The following is a 19,163-nucleotide window of genomic DNA, read 5'->3' on the forward strand; positions in this document are numbered from 1 at the left end:
GGAGATTATTAAGGGGTTAGGGTTAGAGTTGGATGGAGATTATTAAGGAGAAAGGGTTAGAGTTGGATGGAGATTATTAAAGGGTTAGAGTTAGAGTTGAATGGACACTATTAAGGGGTTAGGGTTAGAGTTGGATGGAGATTATCAAGGGGTTAGGGTTAGAATTGGATGGAGATTATTAAAGGGTTTGGGGTAGAGTTGAATTGAGATTATTAAAGGGTTAGGGGTAGAGTTGAATTGAGATTATTAAATGTTTATAGTTGGATGGAGATTACTAAGGGGTTAGGTTTAGAGTTGGATTGAAATTATTAAAGGGTTAAGGTTAGAGTTGGATGGAGATTATTAAGGGGTTAGGGTTAGAGATGGTTGGAGATTATTAAGGGGTTAGGATTACAGTTGGATGGAAATTATTAAGGGGTTAGGGTTAGAGTTGGATGGAGATTATTAAAGGGTTAGGGTTAGAATTGGATGGAGTTTATTAAGGGGTTAGGGTTAGAGTTGGATGGAGATTATCAAGGGGTTAAGGTTAGAATTGGATAGAGATTATTAAAGGGTTAGGGGTTGATTGGATTGAGATTATTAAAGGGTTAGGGTTAAAGTTGGATGTAGATTATTAAGGAGTTAGAGTTGGATGGAGATTATTAAGGGGTTAGGGTTAGCGTTGGATGGAGATTATTAAGGGGTTAGGTTTAGAGTTGGATGGTGATTATTAAGGGGTTAGGTTTAGAGTTGGATGGAGATTACTAAGGGATAGAGTTGGATGGAGATTATTAAAGGGTTAGGGTTAGAGATGGATGGAGATTATTAAGGGGTTAGGGTTACAGTTGGATGGAAATTATTAAGGGGTTAGGGTTAGAGTTGGATGGAGATTATTGAAGGGTTAGGGTTAGAATTGGATGGAGATTATTAAAGGGTTAGGGGTTGATTGGATTGAGATTATTAAAGGGTTAGGGTTAGAGTTGGATGGAGATCATCAAGGGGTTAAGGTTAGAATTGGATAGAGATTATTAAAGGGTTATGGGTAGAGTTGGATTTAGATTATTAAAGGGTTAGGGTTAGAGTTGGATGTAGATTATTAAGGGGTTAGGGTTAGAGATGGATGGAGATTATTAAGGGGTTAGGGTTAGAGATGGATGGAGATTATTAAGGGGTTAGGGTTAGAGATGGATGGAGATTATTAAGTGGTTAGGGTTAGAGTTGGAATGAGATTATTAAGGGGTTAGGGTTAGAGTTGGATGGAGATTTTTAAAGGGTTAGGGTTAGAGTTGGATGGAGATTATTAAGGGGTTAGGGTTAGAGTTGGATGGAGATTATTAAGGGGTTAAGGTTAGAGTTGGATGGAGATTATTAAGGGGTTAGGGTTAGAGATGGATGGAGATTATTAAGGGGTTAGGGTTAGAGATGGATGGAGATTTTTAAAAGGTTAGGGTTAGAGTTGGATGGAGATTTTTAAGCGGTTTAGAGTTGGATGGAGATTGTTAAAGGGTTAAGGTTAGAGTTGGATGGAGATTATTAAGGGGTTAGGGTTAGAGTTGGATGGAGATTTTTAAAGGGTTAGGGTTAGAGTTGGATGGAGATTATTAAGGGGTTAGGGTTAGAGTTGGATGGAGATTATTACAACAACTACTCAACCTGTTCCACTACAGCCCCGTCGATGAGAATGGGGGCGTACTCAGTCTTCTTTTTCTTCTTGTAGTCCACAATCACCTGCTTTGTCTTGATCACGTTGAGGGAGAGGTTGTTATCCTGGCACCACACGGCCATATCTCTGACCTCCTCCCTATAGGCTGTCTCATCGTTGTCAGTGATCAGGCCTACCACTGTTGTGTCGTCGGCAAACTTAATGATGGTGTTGGAGTCGTGCCTGGCCATGCAGTCATGGGTGAACAGGGAGTACAGGAGGAATGTACAGTCACCTCTGTGTTTTCCTCCATTCTTTCTGTTACAAGTCTGAGCAATTCAATTCAATTCAAGATGCTTTATTGGCATGGGAAACATATGTTTACATTGACAAATCAAGTGAAATTGATAATAAACAAAAGTGAAATAAACAATAAAAAAGTGAACAGTAAACATTACACTCACAAAAGTTCCAAAGAAATAAAGACATTTCAAATGTCATATTATGTCTATATGCAGTGTTATAGCGATGTGCAAATAGTTAAAGTACAAAAGGGAAAATAAATAAACATCAATATGGATTGTATTTACAATGGTGTTTATCCTTCACTGGTTGCCCTTTTCTTGTGGCAACAGGTCACAAATCTTGCTGCTGTGATGGCACACTGTGGTATTTCACCCAATAGATATGGGAGTTTATCAAAATTGGATTTGTTTTTCGAATTCTTTGTGGGTCTGTGTAATCTGAGGGAAATATGTGTCTCTAATATGGTCATACATTTGGCAGGAAGTTGGGAAGTGCAGCTCAGTTTCCACCTCATTTTGTGGGCAGTGTGCACATAGCCTGTCTTCTCTTGAGAGTCAGGTCTGCCTATGGTGGCCTTTCTCAATAGCAAGGCTATGCTCACTGAGTCTGTACATAGTCAAAGCTTTCCTTAAGTTTGGGTCAGTCACAATGGTCAGGTATTCTGCCACTGTGTACTCTCTGTTAATTCTTTCCAATGTGTCAAGTAATTATCTTTTTGTTTTCTCATGATTTGGTTGGGTCTAATTGTGTTGCTGTCTGTAGCTCTGTTTGTTTGTGAACAGAAACCCAGGACCAGCTTGCTTATGGGACTTTTCTCCAGGTTCACCTCTCTGTAGGTGATGGCTTTGTTATGGAAGGTTTGGGAATCGCTTCCTTTTAGGTGGTTCTTTTCTGGATTTTGATCATTAGCGGGTATGCTCTACATGCATTATTTTGTGTTTTACATTCTTCACAGAGGATATTATTGGTATCTTTATCTCTCCTATCTCTACCGCTCCTCTCTCCTCTCTACCTCTCCTCTCTCGCTCTACCTCTCCTCTCCCTATCTCTACCTATCCTCTCTCTCTCTACCTCGCCTCTCTCTCTCTACCTCTCCTCTCTATCTCTACCTCTCTATATCTCTACCTCTACTCTCTCTATCGCTACCTCTCCTCTCTCTACCTCTCCTCTCTCTCTACCTCTCCTCTCTCTATCTCTACCTCTCTCTATCTCTACCTCTCCTCTCTATCTCTACCTCTCCTCTCGCTATCTCTACCTCTCCACTCTATCTCCACCTCTCCTCTCTCTATCTCCACCTCTCCTCTCTCTATCTCTACCTCTCCTCTCTCTATCTCTACCTATCTCTTTCTCTACCTCTCCTCTCTCTATCTCTACCTCTCCTTTCCATCTCTCTACTTCTCATCTCTCTATCTCTACCTCTCCTCTCTCTATCTCCACCTCTCCTCTCTCTATCTCTACCTCTCTCTTTCTCTACCTCTCCTCTCTAGCTTTACTCTCTCTACCTCTCCTCTCTCTATCTCTACCTCTCCTCTCTCTCTTTCTACCTTTTCTCTCTCTATCGCTACCTCTCCTCTCTCTATCTCTAGCTCTTTCTTTCTCTACCTCTCCTCTCTCTATCTCTCCTCTCTCTATCTCTACTCTCTCTACCTCTCCTCTCTCTATCTCTACCTCTCCTCTCTCTACCTCTCCTCTCTCTACCTCTACCTCTCCTCTCTCTATCTCTACCCCCCTCTCTACCCCCCTCATCTCACCTCCTCTCTATCTCTACCTCTCTCTCTATCTCCACCTCTCCTCTATTCTTCCTCTCTATCTCTACCTCTCCTCTCACTATCTCTACCTCTCCTCTCCCTATCTCTACATCTCCTCTCTCTATCTCTACCTCTCCTCTCTCTATCTCTACCTCTCCTCTCTCTATCTCTACCTCTCCCTATCTCTACCTCTCCTCTCTCTATCTCTACTCCCTCTACCTCTCCTCTTTCTATCTCTATCTCTCCTCTCTTTATCGCTACATCTCCTCTCTCTACCTCTCCCTATCTCTACCTCTCCTCTCTCTATCTCTACCTCTCTCTATCTCTACTCTCTCTACTGCTCCTCTCTCTATCTCTTCCTCTCTTCTCTCTCTACCTCTACTCTCTCTACCTCTCCTCCTCTCCTCTCTCTACCTCTCCTCTCTCTCTCTCTACCTCTACTCTCTCTACCTCTCCTCTCTATATCTCTACCTCTCCTCTCTACCTCTCCTCTCTCTTTCTACCTCTCCTCTCTCTACCTCTCTTCTCTCTACCTCTACTCTCTCTACCGCTCCTCTCTCTATCTCTCCTCTCTCTACCTCTCCTCTCCACCGCTCCTCTCTCTACCTCTCCTCTCTACCGCTCCTGTCTCTAACTCTCCTGTCTACATCTACTCTCTCTCTCTACTTTCTCCTCTTTCTATTTCTACATCTCCTCTTTCTATTTCTACATCTCCTCTTTCTATTTCTACATCTACTCTCTCTATCTCTACCTCTTCTCTCTACCTTTCCTCTTTTTTATCTCTTTCATACTGTCTGCCTCTCATACTCTCCTCCAGTCCTTCATGTTAATCACTTATGCTCATTGGCTGATGGCAAAATAATGACCCTCACTCACTCAAACACACTCACACACACTCACACAGGCAGGCAGGCACACACAGCGGTGATGTGCCTCTCAATTCACTCAGTGTGAGTGTGTGTGTGTATGCGTGTGTGTGTTCAAGGCCAGAACAGGCAATGACTCAGTACCAGCCATCCATCTGCAACCAATCATCTGAATCAGCATTTAGGGCAGGCCGACTGGCACATAAATGGGTGTCTCTGGGTGTGTGTGTGTTTGCCCTTCCGTATGTCTGTCTGTCTGTCTTTCTTTACCACGCTCTATTAACCAATATAAGGCTGCTGGATTCAGCCTGTCTGAATGTCACTGCACAGCCCTGCCCTGCCCTAGCCACACACGCACGCATGCACACACACACACACACACACACACACACACACACACACACACACACACACACACACACACTAGCTGCGTCCTCAGAGCATGCACAGACCAGCTGGCTAGAGTGTTTGCGGACATATTAAATCTCTCCGTATCCCAGTCTGCTGTGTCCACTTGCTTCAAGATGTCCACCATTGTTCCTGTACACAAGAAAGCGAAGGTAACTGAACTAAATAACTATTGCCCCGTGGCACTCACTTCTGTCATCATGAAGTGCTTTGAGAGACTAGTTAAGGATCATATCACCTCCACATCCACCTTACCCGACACCCTAGACCCACTTTAATTTGCTTACCGCCCAAATAGATCCACGGAGGCAATCGCCATCACACTGCACACTGCCCTATCCCATCTGGACAAGAGGAATACCTATGTAAGAATGCTGTTCATAGACTATAGCTCATCCTTCAACACCATACCCTCCAAGCTCATCATTAAGCTCGGGGCCCTGGGTCTGAACCGTGCCCTGTGCAAATGGGTCCTGGACATCCTGATGGGCTGCCCCAGGTGGTGAAGGTAGGAAACAACACCTCCACTTCACTGATCCTCAACACAGGGGCCCCACAAGGGTGCGTGCTCAGCCCCCTCCTGTACTCTCTGTTCATCCATGACTGCATGGCCACACACGTCTCAAACTCAATCATCATGTTTGCAGACAACACAACAGTGGTAGGCCTGATTACCAACAACGACGAGACCACCTAAAGGGAGGAGGTGAGGGCCCTGGCGGAGTGGTGCCAGGAAAATAACCACTCCCTCAACGTCAACAGAACAAAGGAGCTGATCATGGACTTCAGGAGACAGCAGATGGAGCATGCGTGAGCCCGGAGAAGGTGAAAAATGCTTCATGTTCCTCAGTGTACACATCACTGACAATCTGAAATGGTCCACCCACACAAATTTGGCTTCGCCCCTCACAAACTTATAGAGAGCATCCTGTCGGGGTGTATCACCACCTGGTACGGCAACTGCACCATCCACACCAAGATAACCCTGAAGGAGCTTCAAAGCTCCACAGCGGAGATTGGAGTATCTGTCCATAGGACCACTTTTAAGCCGTACACTCCACAGAGCTGGGCTTTACGGAAGAGTGGCCAGAAAAAAAGCCATTGCTTAAAGAAAAAAATAAGCAAACACGTTTGGTGTTCGCCAAAAGGCATGTGGGAGACTCCCCAAACATATGGAAGAAGGTACTCTGGTCAGATGAGACAAATATTGAGCTTTTTGGCCATCAGGGAAAACGCTATGTCTGGTGCAAACCCAACACCTCTCATCACCCCGAGAACACCATCCCCACAGTGAAGCATGGTGGTGGCAGCATCATGCTGTGGGGATGTTTTTCATCGGCAGGGACTGGGAAACTGGTCAGAATTGAAGGAATGATGGATGGTGCTAAATACAGGGTAATTCTTGAGGGAAACCTGTTTCAGTCTTTCAGAGATTTGAGACTGGGACGGAGGTTCACCTTCCAGCAGGACAATGACACTAAGCATACTGCTAAAGCAACACTCGAGTGGTTTAAGGGGAAACATTTAAATGTCTTGGAATGGCCTAGTCAAAGCCCTGACCTCAATCCAATAGAGAATCTGTGGTGTGACTTAAAGATTGCTGTACACCAGCAGAACCAATCCAACTTGAAGGAGCTGGAGCAGTTTTGCCTTGAAGAATGGGCAAAAATCCCAGTGGCTAGATGTGCCAAGCTTATAGAGACATACCCCAAGAGACTTGCAGCTGTAATTGCTGCAAAAGGTGGCTCTACAACGTATTGACTTTGGGGGGTGAATAGTTACGCACACTCAAGTTTTCTGTTTTTGTAGTCTTATTTCTTGTTTTTTTCACAATAACAAATATTTTGCATCTTCAAAGTGGGTAGGCATGTTGTGTAAATCAAATGATACAAACCCCCAAAAAATCAATTTTAATTCCAGGTTGTTAGGCAACAAAATAGGAAAAATGCCAAGGGGGGTGAATACTTTCACAAGCCTCTGTATTACTCTAGGTATACGACACTTTCTATACATATACTGTCCATAGTGTCTATACATCCTATCACATACAGTGGGGAAAAAAAGTATTTAGTCAGCCACCAATTGTGCATGTTCTCCCACTTAAAAAGATGAGAGAGGCCTGTAATTTTCATCATAGGTGCACGTCAACTATGACAGACAAAATGAGAATTATTTTTCCAGAAAATCACATTGTAGGATTTCTAATGAATTTATTTGCAAATGTTGGTGGAAAATAAGTATTTGGTCAATAACAAAAGTTTCTCAATACTTTGTTATATACCCTTTGTTGGCAATGACACAGGTCAAACGTTTTCTGTAAGTCTTCACAAGGTTTTCACACACTGTTGCTGGTATTTTGGCCCATTCCTCCATGCAGATCTCCTCTAGAGCAGTTATGTTTTGGGGCTGTCGCTGGGCAACACAGACTTTCAACTCCCTCCAAAAATTTTCTATGGGGTTGAGATCTGGAGACTGGCTAGGCCACTCCAGGACCTTGAAATGCTTCTTACGAAGCCACTCCTTCGTTGCCCGGGCGGTGTGTTTGGGATCATTGTCATGCTGAAAGACCCAGCCACGTTTCATCTTCAATGCCCTTGCTGATGGAAGGAGGTTTTCACTCAGAATCTCACGATACATGGCCCCATTCATTCTTTCCTTTACACGGATCAGTCGTCCTGGTCCCTTTGCAGAAAAACAGCCCCAAAGAAAGATGTTTCCACCCCCATGCTTCACAGTAGGTATGGTGTTCTTTGGATGCAACTCAGCATTCTTTGTCCTCCAAACACGACGAGTTGAGTTTTTACCAAAAAGTTCTATTTTGGTTTCATCTGACCATATGACATTCTCCCAATCCTGTTCTGGATCATCCAAATGCACTCTAGCAAACTTCAGACAGGCCTGGACATGTACTGGCTTAAGCAGGGGCACTGCAGGATTTGAGTCCCTGGCGGCGTAGTGTGTTACTGATGGTAGGCTTTGTTACTTTGGTCCCAGCTCTCTGCAGGTCATTCACTAGGTCCCCCCGTGTGGTTCTGGGATTTTTGCTCACCGTTCTTGTGATCATTTTGACCCCACGGGGTGAGATCTTGCGTTGAGCCCCAGATTGAGGGAGATTATCAGTCGTCTTGTATGTCTTCCATTTCCTAATAATTGCTCCCACAGTTGATTTCTTCAAACCAAGCTGCTTACCTATTGCAGATTTAGTCTTCCCAGCCTGGTGCAGGTCTACAATTTTGTTTCTGGTGTCCTTTGACAGCTCTTTGGTCTTGGCCATAGTGGAGTTTGGAGTGTGACCGTTTGAGGTTGTGGACAGTTGTCTTTTATACTGATAACAAGTTCAAACAGGTGCCATTAATACAGGTAACGAGTGGAGGACAGAGGAGCCTCTTAAAGAAGAAGTTACAGGTCTGTGAGAGCCAGAAATCTTGCTTGTTTGTAGGTGACCAAATACTTATTTTCCACCATAATTTGCAAATAAATTCATAAAAAAATCCTACAATGTGATTTTCTGGAGAAAAAAAATCTCAATTTGTCTGTCATAGTTGACGTGTACCTATGATGAAAATTACAGGCCTCTCTCATCTTTTTAAGTTGGAGAACTTGCACAATTGGTGGCTGACTAAATACTTTTTTCCCCCACTGTATATATATATATATATATATATATATATATATATATATATATCACAGTGCATTCGGGAAAATATTCAGACCCCTTGACCTTTTCCACATTTTGTTATGTTATTCTGAAATTGATTACATATTTTTTTTCCCTTATCAATCTACAAACAATACCCCATAATGACAAAGCAAAAACAGGTTTTATGAAATTTTTGCAAATGTATGTAAAATATTTTGAGTCACATTTACATAAGTATTCAGACCCTTTACTCAGTACTTGGTTGAAGCACTTTTGCCAGTGATGGGGAGCGTTGCTGCACAGCTATTTTCAGGTCTCACCAGAGATGTTCGATCGGGTTCAAATCCGGGCTCCGGCTGGGCCACTCAAGGGCATTCAGACACTTGTCCCGAAGCCACTCCTGGGTTGTCTTGGCTGTGTCCTTATGGTCGTAGTCCTGTTGGAAGGTGAACCTTCGCCCCAGTCTGAGTTCCTGAGCGCTCTGGAGCAGGTTTTCATCAAGAATCTCACTGTACTTTTCTCTGTTCATCTTAGCATTGATCCTGACTAGTCTCCCAGTCTATTCTGCTGAAAAACATCCATACAGCATGATGCTGCCACCACCATCCTTCTCCATAGGGATGGTGCCAGGTTTCCTCCAGACGTGACGCTTGTCATTCAGGCCAAAGAGTTCAATCTTGGTTTCATCAGACCAGAGAATCTTGTTTCTCATGGTCTGAGAGTCTTTAGGTGCGTTTTGGCAAACTCCAAGTGGGCAGTCATGTGCCTTTTACTGAGGAGTGGCTTCTGTCTGGCCACTCTACCATAAAGGCCTGATTGGTGGAGTGCTGCAGAGATGGTTGTTCTTCTGGAAGGTTCTCCCATCTCCACAGAGGAACTCTGGAGCTCTGTCAGAGTGACCATCGGGTTCTTGGTCACCTCCTTGACAAAGGACCTTCTCCCCTGATTGCTCAGTTTGGCCGGGTGGCCAGCTCTAGGTAGAGTCTTGGTGGTTCCAAACTTTTTCCATTTAAGAATGATGGAGCCCACTGTGTTCTTGGGGACCTTCAATGCTGCAGACATGTTTTGGTGCCCTTCCCCATGTCTGTGCCTCGACACAATTTTTAGATACACTATTTATACAAAAGTATGTGGACACCCGTTCAAATTAGTGGATTCAGCAAAAAGAAATCCAACAAGTCAGTTTGCCAAATTTCTGCCCTGCTAGAGCTGCCCCGGTCAACTCTAAGTGCTGTTATTGTGAAGTGGAAACGTCTAGGAGCAACAACGGCTTAGCCGTGAAGTTGTAGGCCACACAAGCTGACAGAACGGGACCGCCGAGTGCTGAAGTGCGTAGCATATAAGAATGGTCTCTCCTCGGTTGGAACACTCACTACCGAGTTCCAAACTGCCTCTGGAAGCATCGTCAGTACAATAACTGTTCGTAGGGAGCTTCATGAAATGGGTTTCCATGGCCGAGAAGCTGCACACAAGCCTAAGATCACCATGCACAATGCCAAGCGTCGGCTGGACTGGTGTAAAGCTTGCCGCCATTGGACTCTGGAGCAATTGAAACACATTCTCTGGAGTGATGAATCACGCTTCACCATCTGGCAGTCCGACGGACGAATCTGGGTTTGGCGGATGCCAGGAGAACGCTACCTGCCCCAATGCATAGTGCCAACTGTAAAGTTTGGTGGAGGAGGAATAATGGTCTGGAGCTGTATTTCGTGGTTTGTGCTAGGCCCCTTATTCCAGTGAAGGTAAATCTTAATGCTACAGCATGTAATGACATTCTAGACGATTCTGTGCTTCTTATTTTGTGGCAACAGTTTGGGGAAGGCCCTTTCCTGTTTCAGCATGATAATGCTGGTTTGCCGATTATACTGTGTGTGTCTGTTCATCTAGCTCACAGGACAGGGTGTAGGGGGCTCATCATATATTTAGATATAGTAGTATAATTATTTGTCTGCACCTCTCTAGATCTGTCTCAATGACTTATGGAGCAGGTTGAAGTGTGTCAGTTGAATGATAGGGCTTTAGATTTAGATTTGCACCTAAATATACAGTTGAAGTCGGAAGTTTACATACACTTTGGTTGGAGTCATTAAAACTCGTTTTTCAACCACTCCACAAATGTCTTGTTAACAAACTATAGTTTTGGCAAGTCGGATAGGACATCTACTTTGTTCATGACACAAAGTAATTTTTCCAACAATTGTTTACAGACAGATTATTTCACTTGTAATTCACTGTATCACAATTCCAGTGGGTCAGACGTTTACAAACACTAAGTTGACGGTGCCTTTAAAAAGCTTGGAAAATTCCAGAAAATGATGTCATGGCTTTAACATGTTCTGATAGGCTAATTGACATAATTTGAGTCAATTGGAGAAATAATTGTAGACCTCCACAAGTCTGGTTCATCCTTGGGAGCAATTTCCAAACACCTGAAGGTACCATGCTCATCTGTACGAACAATAGTACGCAAGTATAAACACCATGGGACCACGCAGCCATCATACCACTCACTGTCTCCTAGAGATTAACGTACTTTGGTGCGAAAAGTGCAAATCAATCCCAGAACAACAGCAAAGGACCTTGTGAAGATGCTGGAGGAAAGTACAAAAGTATCTATATCCACAGTAAAACGAGTCCTATATCGATATAACCTGAAAGGCCGCTCAGCAAGGAAGAAGCCACTGCTCCAAAACCGCCATAAAAAAGCCAGACTACAGTTTGCAACTGCACATGGGGACAAATATCGTACTTTTTGGAGAAATGTCCTCTGGTCTGATGAAACAAAAATAGAACTGTTTGCCCATAATGACCATTGTTATGTTTGGAGGAAAAAGGGGGTACTTGCAAGCCGAAGAACACCATCCCAACCGTGAAGCATGGGGGTGGCAGCATCATGCTCTGGGGGTGCTTTGCTGCAGGAGGGACAGGTGCACTTCACAAAATAGATGGCATCATGAGGAAGGAAAATTATGTGGATATATTGAAGCAATATCAAAAGACATCAGTCAGGAAGTTAAAGCTTGGTCGCAAATGGGTCTTCCAAATGGACAATGACCCCATGCATACTTCCAAAGTTGTGGCAAAATGGCTTAAGGACAACAAAGCCAAGGTATTGGAGTGGCCATCACAAAGCCCTGACCTTAATCCTATAGAACATTTGTGGGCAGAACTGAAAAAGTGTGTGCGAGCACGGAGGCCTACAAACCTGACTCAGTTACACCAGCTCTGTCAGGAGGAATGGGCCAAAATTCACCCAACTTATTGTGGGAAGCTTGTGGAAGGCTACCCGAAATGTTTGACCCAAGTTAAACAATTTAAAGGCAATGCTACCAAATACTAATTGAGTGTATGCAAACTTCTGACACACTGGGAATGTGATGAAATAAATAAAAACTGAAATAAATCATTCTCTCTACTTTTATTCTGACATTTCACATTCTTAAAATAAAGTGGTGATCCTAACTGACCTAAGAAAGGGAATTTGTACTAGGATTACATGTCAGGAATTGTGAAAAACTGAGTTTAAATGTATTTGGCTAAGTTGTATGTAAACTTCCAACTGTATTTGGCTAAGGTATATGTAAACTTCATAGTTCAACTGTACATACCCAAAAGTAATTATTTTTCATGAGATGGCCATAAAAAAAGAAATGGTAATGTAGCATAGTTCTAGAAAAGTATGCAACTCACCTTTCTGGTAAAAATAGTTTTACATTGCTGAGGTGTACTCACTTTTCAGGACTCAAGCTCAAGTACATAGTACAAATATTATGAAAATATATCTCAAATTCAACAAAAGTGGGCCAATAGGGCTAGAAATGACTGAAATGCTTTCTAAATAACAGGTAGTTAAGTAACAATCAAATGATAAATTACTTACTATAAGATTTCAAATTTTTTATAAATAAGCAATAAGTATGATCGTATTAAGTGACAGTACAATATTGGCACTATTTCATATTTAACTGTCTCCTAAACATCCACTGAGTGGCACAGAGACACCATCCAAATGTGTGCAAACTCGTTACAACTTCAGATTTAAGCGCAACGTGATTTTGTCTGTCTGTGACCAAGAGAAAGTGATCTTCAACTCTATTAAATTATTTAGTATTTTTTCATGTTGAGAGCTCTAAATCCGGCTGAGAATATCACAGCGAGATGAAACTATATTGAACAAAAATCTAAACACAACATGCAACAATTTCAACAATTTTACTGAGTTACAGTTCATATAAGGAAATCAGTCAATTGAAATAAATTCATTAGGCCCTTATCTATCGCTTTCACATGACTGGGCAGGGGAGCAGCCATGGGTGGGCCTGGGAGGGCATAGGCCCACCTGCTTGGGAGCCAGGCCCACCCACTGGGGAGCCAGGCCCAGCCAATCAGAATGAGTTTTTCTCCACAAAAAAGCTTTATTACAGACAGAAATACTCTTCAGTTTCATCAGCTGTCCAGGTGTCTTGTCTCAGATGATACCGCAGGTGAAGAAGCCGGATGTGGAGGTCCTGGGCTGGCGTGGTTACACGTGGTCTGTGGTTGTGAGGCCGATTTGACGTACTGCCAAATTCCCTAAAAAGACGTTGGAGGTGGCTTATGGTAGAGAAATTAACATTAAATTCTCTGGCAACAGCTCTGGTGGACATTCCTGCAGTCAGCATGCCAATCGCACACTCCCTCAAAACTTGAGACATCTGTGGCATTGTGTTGTGTGACAAAACTGCACATTTTAGAGTGGTCTTTTATTGTCCCCAGCACAAGGTGCACCTGTGTAATGATCATGCTGTTTATTCAGCTTCTTGATATGCCACACCTGTCAGGTGGATGGATTATCTTGGCAAAGGAGAAATGCTCACTAACAGGGATGTAAACACATTTGTGCACAAAATAAATATGAGAAATTGAGAGAAATGAGTTTTTGAGCGTATGGAAAATTTCTGGGATCTTTCATTTCAGCTCATGAAACATTGGACCAACACTTTACATGTTGCGTTCATATTTTCGTTCAGTGTAGTATCATTGCATCCGCTAGATTATCCAATTTCTTATTGCGCTATTGCAAGTGCAGCTGTGAGTTTCACAGATACATTAAATTGTTCCTTTGTCTTGATAGGTCAGAATATGTGACACGTCCCTCCCTATGCAAATGTGGGGTCTGAAACCTGACACAGAGAGATGGGGCTTTCTTGCACTATAAGACACAGGACCCTACAACGTTCACAGAGCGCTTTGTACACTCTGTGTTGATGTTGCTTTGCTTTATCTTGGCCAGGTCGCAGTTGTAAATGAGAACTGGTTCTCAACTGGCTTACCTGGTTAAATAAAGGTGAAATAAAATTTAAAAAATATTTTCGGAACTGGTCCAGAACCGCTCAAAGTTCCCCAAATAGTGTACTTAACATCTAAGAGGTTGCAATTCCGGGATCTTGAGCACAACAAATTCGTAATATATGCATGGATTGGATTTGTAACATTGTGTATCACATGATTTGCAAAATAATGATGTCGTACACAAAAAATTCGTCTTTACCTCTAGCTCAGTATTTATGTTGTATTGAGCAGGTTGTTATAGCCTATGTGTGTTGGGCCCGATTTAGACTTAGGAAATGTACGCCTTTCCTACACACTTCCCAGTAGTTGGTATTCAGACGTACCTTATGCAGGTGCGTAATGGGCTTTGCAGGCGTGGTTCCCTTGCGTACGCTGAATTCATTTAATTCAAATGCTGAAAACACTCCCACTTGTTGGCCAACAGATTTTCTCATGGCGTTTTAATTCAATAGGTGTTTTCAGCCATCCATTTAAATTTGGTGTATCTTTCATTTGAATTTTCTCGACAGACTCACTAGAAAATAGGGAGAGAATGGTTCAGAATATTAGGGATCAATTAAAAAAAGCCATGTCTCCTTTAACAGACGCTCTTATCCAGAGTGACTTACAGGAGTAATTAGGGTTGAGTGCCTTGCTCGAAGGCACATCGACAACTTTTTCACCTTATTGGTTGGGTGATTCAAACCAGCGACCTTTCAGTTACTGGCCCAACGCTCTTTACCACTAGGCTACCTGCTGCCCACCAATTGGTAGATTTAAATACTCTGATATTGTATATTATTTAGGCTTATTTAGGCTGTTTCTGAGTAATTATAAAAACAGGTTTGGAAAGCCTTTACGCGCAAAATATATTGGTGAATCAAAAAATACAGTGGTTTGATTAATCCTGAAAGTTGCCAAATTAATTTGTTCAATTCATGAAATATCGGAAGGTGAGAAAAGTGTACAATAGGGGTTAAACAGTAATCCTATAAATCTACCCTAATAATCCTCACTAATCATGGAACTGTGATGACAACGGTCCAGTCGTCTTGAACCGTGCTCTATGCTCCAGGTTTAAACTGCTACGTATGATCTGCATTCCATAATAATTCAAATAAGCCCCAAATTATTGCACAACTTTTAATACTTTAGCCCAGGGCTCTTCAATCCTGTTCTTGGAGGGCTACCCTCGAGTAGGTTTTCGCTCCAACCCCAGTTGTAACTAACCTGATTCAGTTTATCAACCAGCTAATTAATAGAATCAGGTGCGCTTGATTAGGGTTGGAGTGAAAACCTACAGAATGGTAACTCTCCAGGAACAAGGTTGAAGAGCCCTACGTTAGCCTAATATGATAGAGTTATTTATGCAACTTTAGTTGTGATACAAACGTTGGACTATATGTTTTGATTTTTTATACATTCTAAGGCTGCATGATGGGACTCTATTGATGATTTGAAAAAAGTCAGATGAAAGGCATGAGCTCTGATTTGTTTCTTGTGCAGGCTGCACACACTTCATCAGTCTCTCATTCACAAGTTGACAAGCACATGATAATATTCTCACCAGGCCTCCAATTTCCCAGAAGCATCCTCCTTGTGTGGCCGTAATGCCCCCTAAAAAATAAATTCCTTTTGCGGCCAAAGTGGCCTTTGTGCCCTTGGGCTGAATATAATAATTATAATTCCCTTCTCCCGGCTACCGTGCTCCGAAGCACTTCTCACTCACATGGCTTTCTCAGATATCTCAATTCTTATTAGCCAATGCCCATCACGTGATGGGGTCCTTTTCACAAGCATCTCGGCTAAGTAGGCTACAAGTGAAGACAGACACATCTTATTGAATTCCGTGGCGCATATTAGCCTACTTTTTTATCAGCCAACAAGATGAGTAGGCGTAACGAACAGCAAAAGCACTAGCCTATGTCAATCTACTATCCCCCATTGTGCAAAAGTTGAACTATTCTATTGGTCAACTTGTCCTTCTGTGCAATAAATAAATATTCCAAACATACTCTGGGACAGTTGTGGGATGCGATAGATCCCAAATTAATACAATCACTTGAATAAAAAAAAAAACGTTTAAACGCAATGAGGCTGATGCTACAGATCAGAACATTTAGCTTAAAATGTTGATTAGGCTATTTCTTCACATTATAAGCGCAGCAATGCACACATGGCAGTAGGCTATACGTGTAATAATGTTCAAAAATACAATCAATTAGCAGGAAAACACCATTCTCAAAAGTGACGACAAATGTGATTATGCATGTCATGCTTTATTATAAAGGTGCATTTTTATGGTGAAAATGATCTTCCCCAAACTTGAAACTCACGCACCGCCTATGTATGCCAGTTAGGCTCTACACCGTTTTAATGTGCTTAATTTTAAGAAGTTATTTGGCCACTTTAGTTGTGATACAAACCTTATCAAAATATATAGGCCTATAGCCTAGGTTATATGAGGTGTGCGACTATGATTTGAAAAATTCGCAAAAAAAAGCCATGCTCTGTTTCTTCCCTTACTGCACACAAGCTGGGCATCATTCACAAGTGATAATATATCATTCAAAAGTGATAGGCTAATATTGTCACCCATCAGACTATTCTTAATTTAATGTTGTCTATACATATACTAAATAATATATGTGTGAAATTAGTTTTGATTTAGAATGGACCATGATCATGCACCTGTCTCGGAAACAGGGGCATGGGAAAAAAAAGACATGTCATCTATCCACTTAAATAGCCAATGGAGGACACTTTTCCCATGGTTCATTTTCATGCCAGCCAGGTAGGCTATACTCCTGTTGTAAGGCGAAGCAATGTGCTTAATATTAGGAAAGTTGATAAATAAATATAGTAGGCCTAGCCTATAGAAAGCTGATGGGATCCTCCTCTTTTTAATAGAGGCCATCAACTCTGTTTTCTCACGCAGTTGCATAGACTATAGAAATGTTGCGCAACATGAGGTCATCGGCTCTCATGAAGTGTTTGATTTGATTTTTGAAAACATTTGCTTTAATATCAGCGTGATTAGAGGGACAATATAGTGCTGAGTACCAGGCAATTAGCAAGTTTGGTAGGCTACTAATGACCATCAGCAGCCTCAGAGCTTGGAGAAGCCTAGTTACCATGACTAAACAGTCATATAGAATTTGACTGTGGTCATGACTCGTGACTGCCGGTGTGGCAATTGATTCCCATTCAAAATCCTAACCCTAACTCCTAATCCTAACCTCTAACCCTAATTATAACCCTAACTCTAACCCCAAAAAAATGAAAAAAATGTTTTCCTTTTGGGGACCGGCAAAATGTCCCCAATTTTCCTTGTTTTACAATCCTTGTGAGGACTTCTGGTAAAACCAAACCACACACATGCAACAAAAAAATCACTATAATAGTGCTGAAATTAAGGCAGGGACAGAACCCTGGTTCTAGATCTGTCCATGGTTCTGAACCCTGGTTCTAGAGCAGTCTATGGTTCTGAATTGTGTGCAGCTATAGCTGTACTGCGCAAAAAAAAAGCCACACACACACCATATATCACATGGTTAGGAAAGAATGTGGCCCCAACTCATAGTGATGAATAGAGGAGTGAAGAGGAGAGGAGGGCCAGAGATAGATAGATTAACATGATCTGAACATGACTCCGCTACAAACATACTAAATACAGCCTGTTTGTCTGTCTCATCTCTATTGGTGGTGCTTTAAAACCTAAGAGATGACCTTACCAGGAAGGATAAAGAGAGAGAGAGAGAGAGAGAGAGAGAGAGAGAGAGAGAGAGAGAGAGAGAGAGAGAGAGAGAGAGAGAGAGAGAGAGAGAGAGAGAGAGAGAGAGGAAGGGTAGAGAGGGAGAGAGACAGAGAGAGGAATGGTAGTGAGGAAGGGTAGAGAAAGAGAGTGTGAGAGAGAGAGAGAGAGAGAGAGAGAGAGAGAGAGAGAGAGAGAGAGAGAGAGAGAGAGAGAGAGAGAGAGGAAGGGTAGAGAGAGAGCGAGAGGAAGGGTAGAGAGCGATAGAGAGGAAGGGTAGAGTGGAAGGGTAGAGAGAGAGTGAAAGAGAGAGAGAGGAAGGACTGATCACCCCAATCCTCAAAAGTGGAGACAAATTTGACCCCAATAACTACCGTGGGATATGCGTCAACAGCAACCTTGGGAAAATCCTCTGCATTATCATTAACACCAGACTAGATAATTTCCTCAGTGAAAACAATGTACTGCGCAAATGTCAAATTGGCTTTTTAACAAATTACCGTACGACAGACCACGTATTCACTCTGCACCCTTTAATTGAAAAACAAACAAACCAAAACAAAGGCAAAGTCTTCTCATGCTTTGTTGATTTCAAAAAGCTTTTGACTCAATTTGGCATGAGGGTCTGCTATACAAATTGATGGAAAGTGGGTTTGGGGAAAAACATACGACATTATAAAATCCATGTAAACAAACAACAAGTGTGCAGTTAAAATTGGCAAAAAACACACACATTTATTTCCACAGGGCCGTGGGGTGAGACAGGGATGCAGTTTAAGCCTCACCCTCTTCAACATATATATCAACGAATTGGCGAGGGTACTATAACAGTCTGCAGCACCCGGCCTCACCCTACTAGAATCTGAAGTCAAATGTCTACTGTTTGCTGATGATCTGGTGCTTCTGTCACCAACCAAGGAGGGCCTACAGCAGCACCTAGATCTTCTGCACAGATTCTGTCAGACCTGGGCCCTGACAATAAATCTCAGTAAGACAAAAATAATGGTGTTCCGAAAAAGGTCCAGTTGCCAGGACCACAAATACTAATTCCATCTAGACACCGTTGCCCTAGAGCACACAAAAAACTATACATACCTCGGCCTAAACATCAGCGCCACAGGTAACTTCCACAAAGCTGTGAACGATCTGAGAGACAAGGCAAGAAGGGCCTTCTATGCCATCAAAAGGAACATACAATTTGACATACCAATTAGGATCTGGCTAAAAATACTTGAATCAGTTATAGAACCCATTTCCCTTTATGATTGTGAGGTCTAGAGTCCGCTCACCAACCAAGAATTCACAAAATGGGACAAACACCAAATTGAGACTCTGCATGCAGAATTCTGGAAAAATATCCTCTGTGTACAACGAAAAACACCAACTAATGCATGCAGAGCAGAATTAGGCAGATACCTGCTAATGATCAAAATACAGAAAAGAGCCGTTAAATTCTATAACCACTTAAAAGGAAGTGATTCCCAAACCTTCCATAACAAAGCAATCACCT

At 42.4% G+C, this 19,163-nt stretch overlaps 1 protein-coding gene across 1 annotated transcript in view; it reads left to right on the forward strand.

The window, feature by feature from the left end:
* Window positions 1–19,163, forward strand: part of LOC121541348 (reticulon-4 receptor-like 1) — a 204,316-nt gene that overhangs the window by 49,585 nt on the left and 135,568 nt on the right. The gene's annotated exons all lie outside the window — the stretch shown is intronic.

The sequence above is a fragment of the Coregonus clupeaformis genome, chromosome 27 (genome assembly GCF_020615455.1).
Source record: "Coregonus clupeaformis isolate EN_2021a chromosome 27, ASM2061545v1, whole genome shotgun sequence".
NCBI classification, from domain to species: Eukaryota; Metazoa; Chordata; class Actinopteri; order Salmoniformes; family Salmonidae; genus Coregonus; species Coregonus clupeaformis.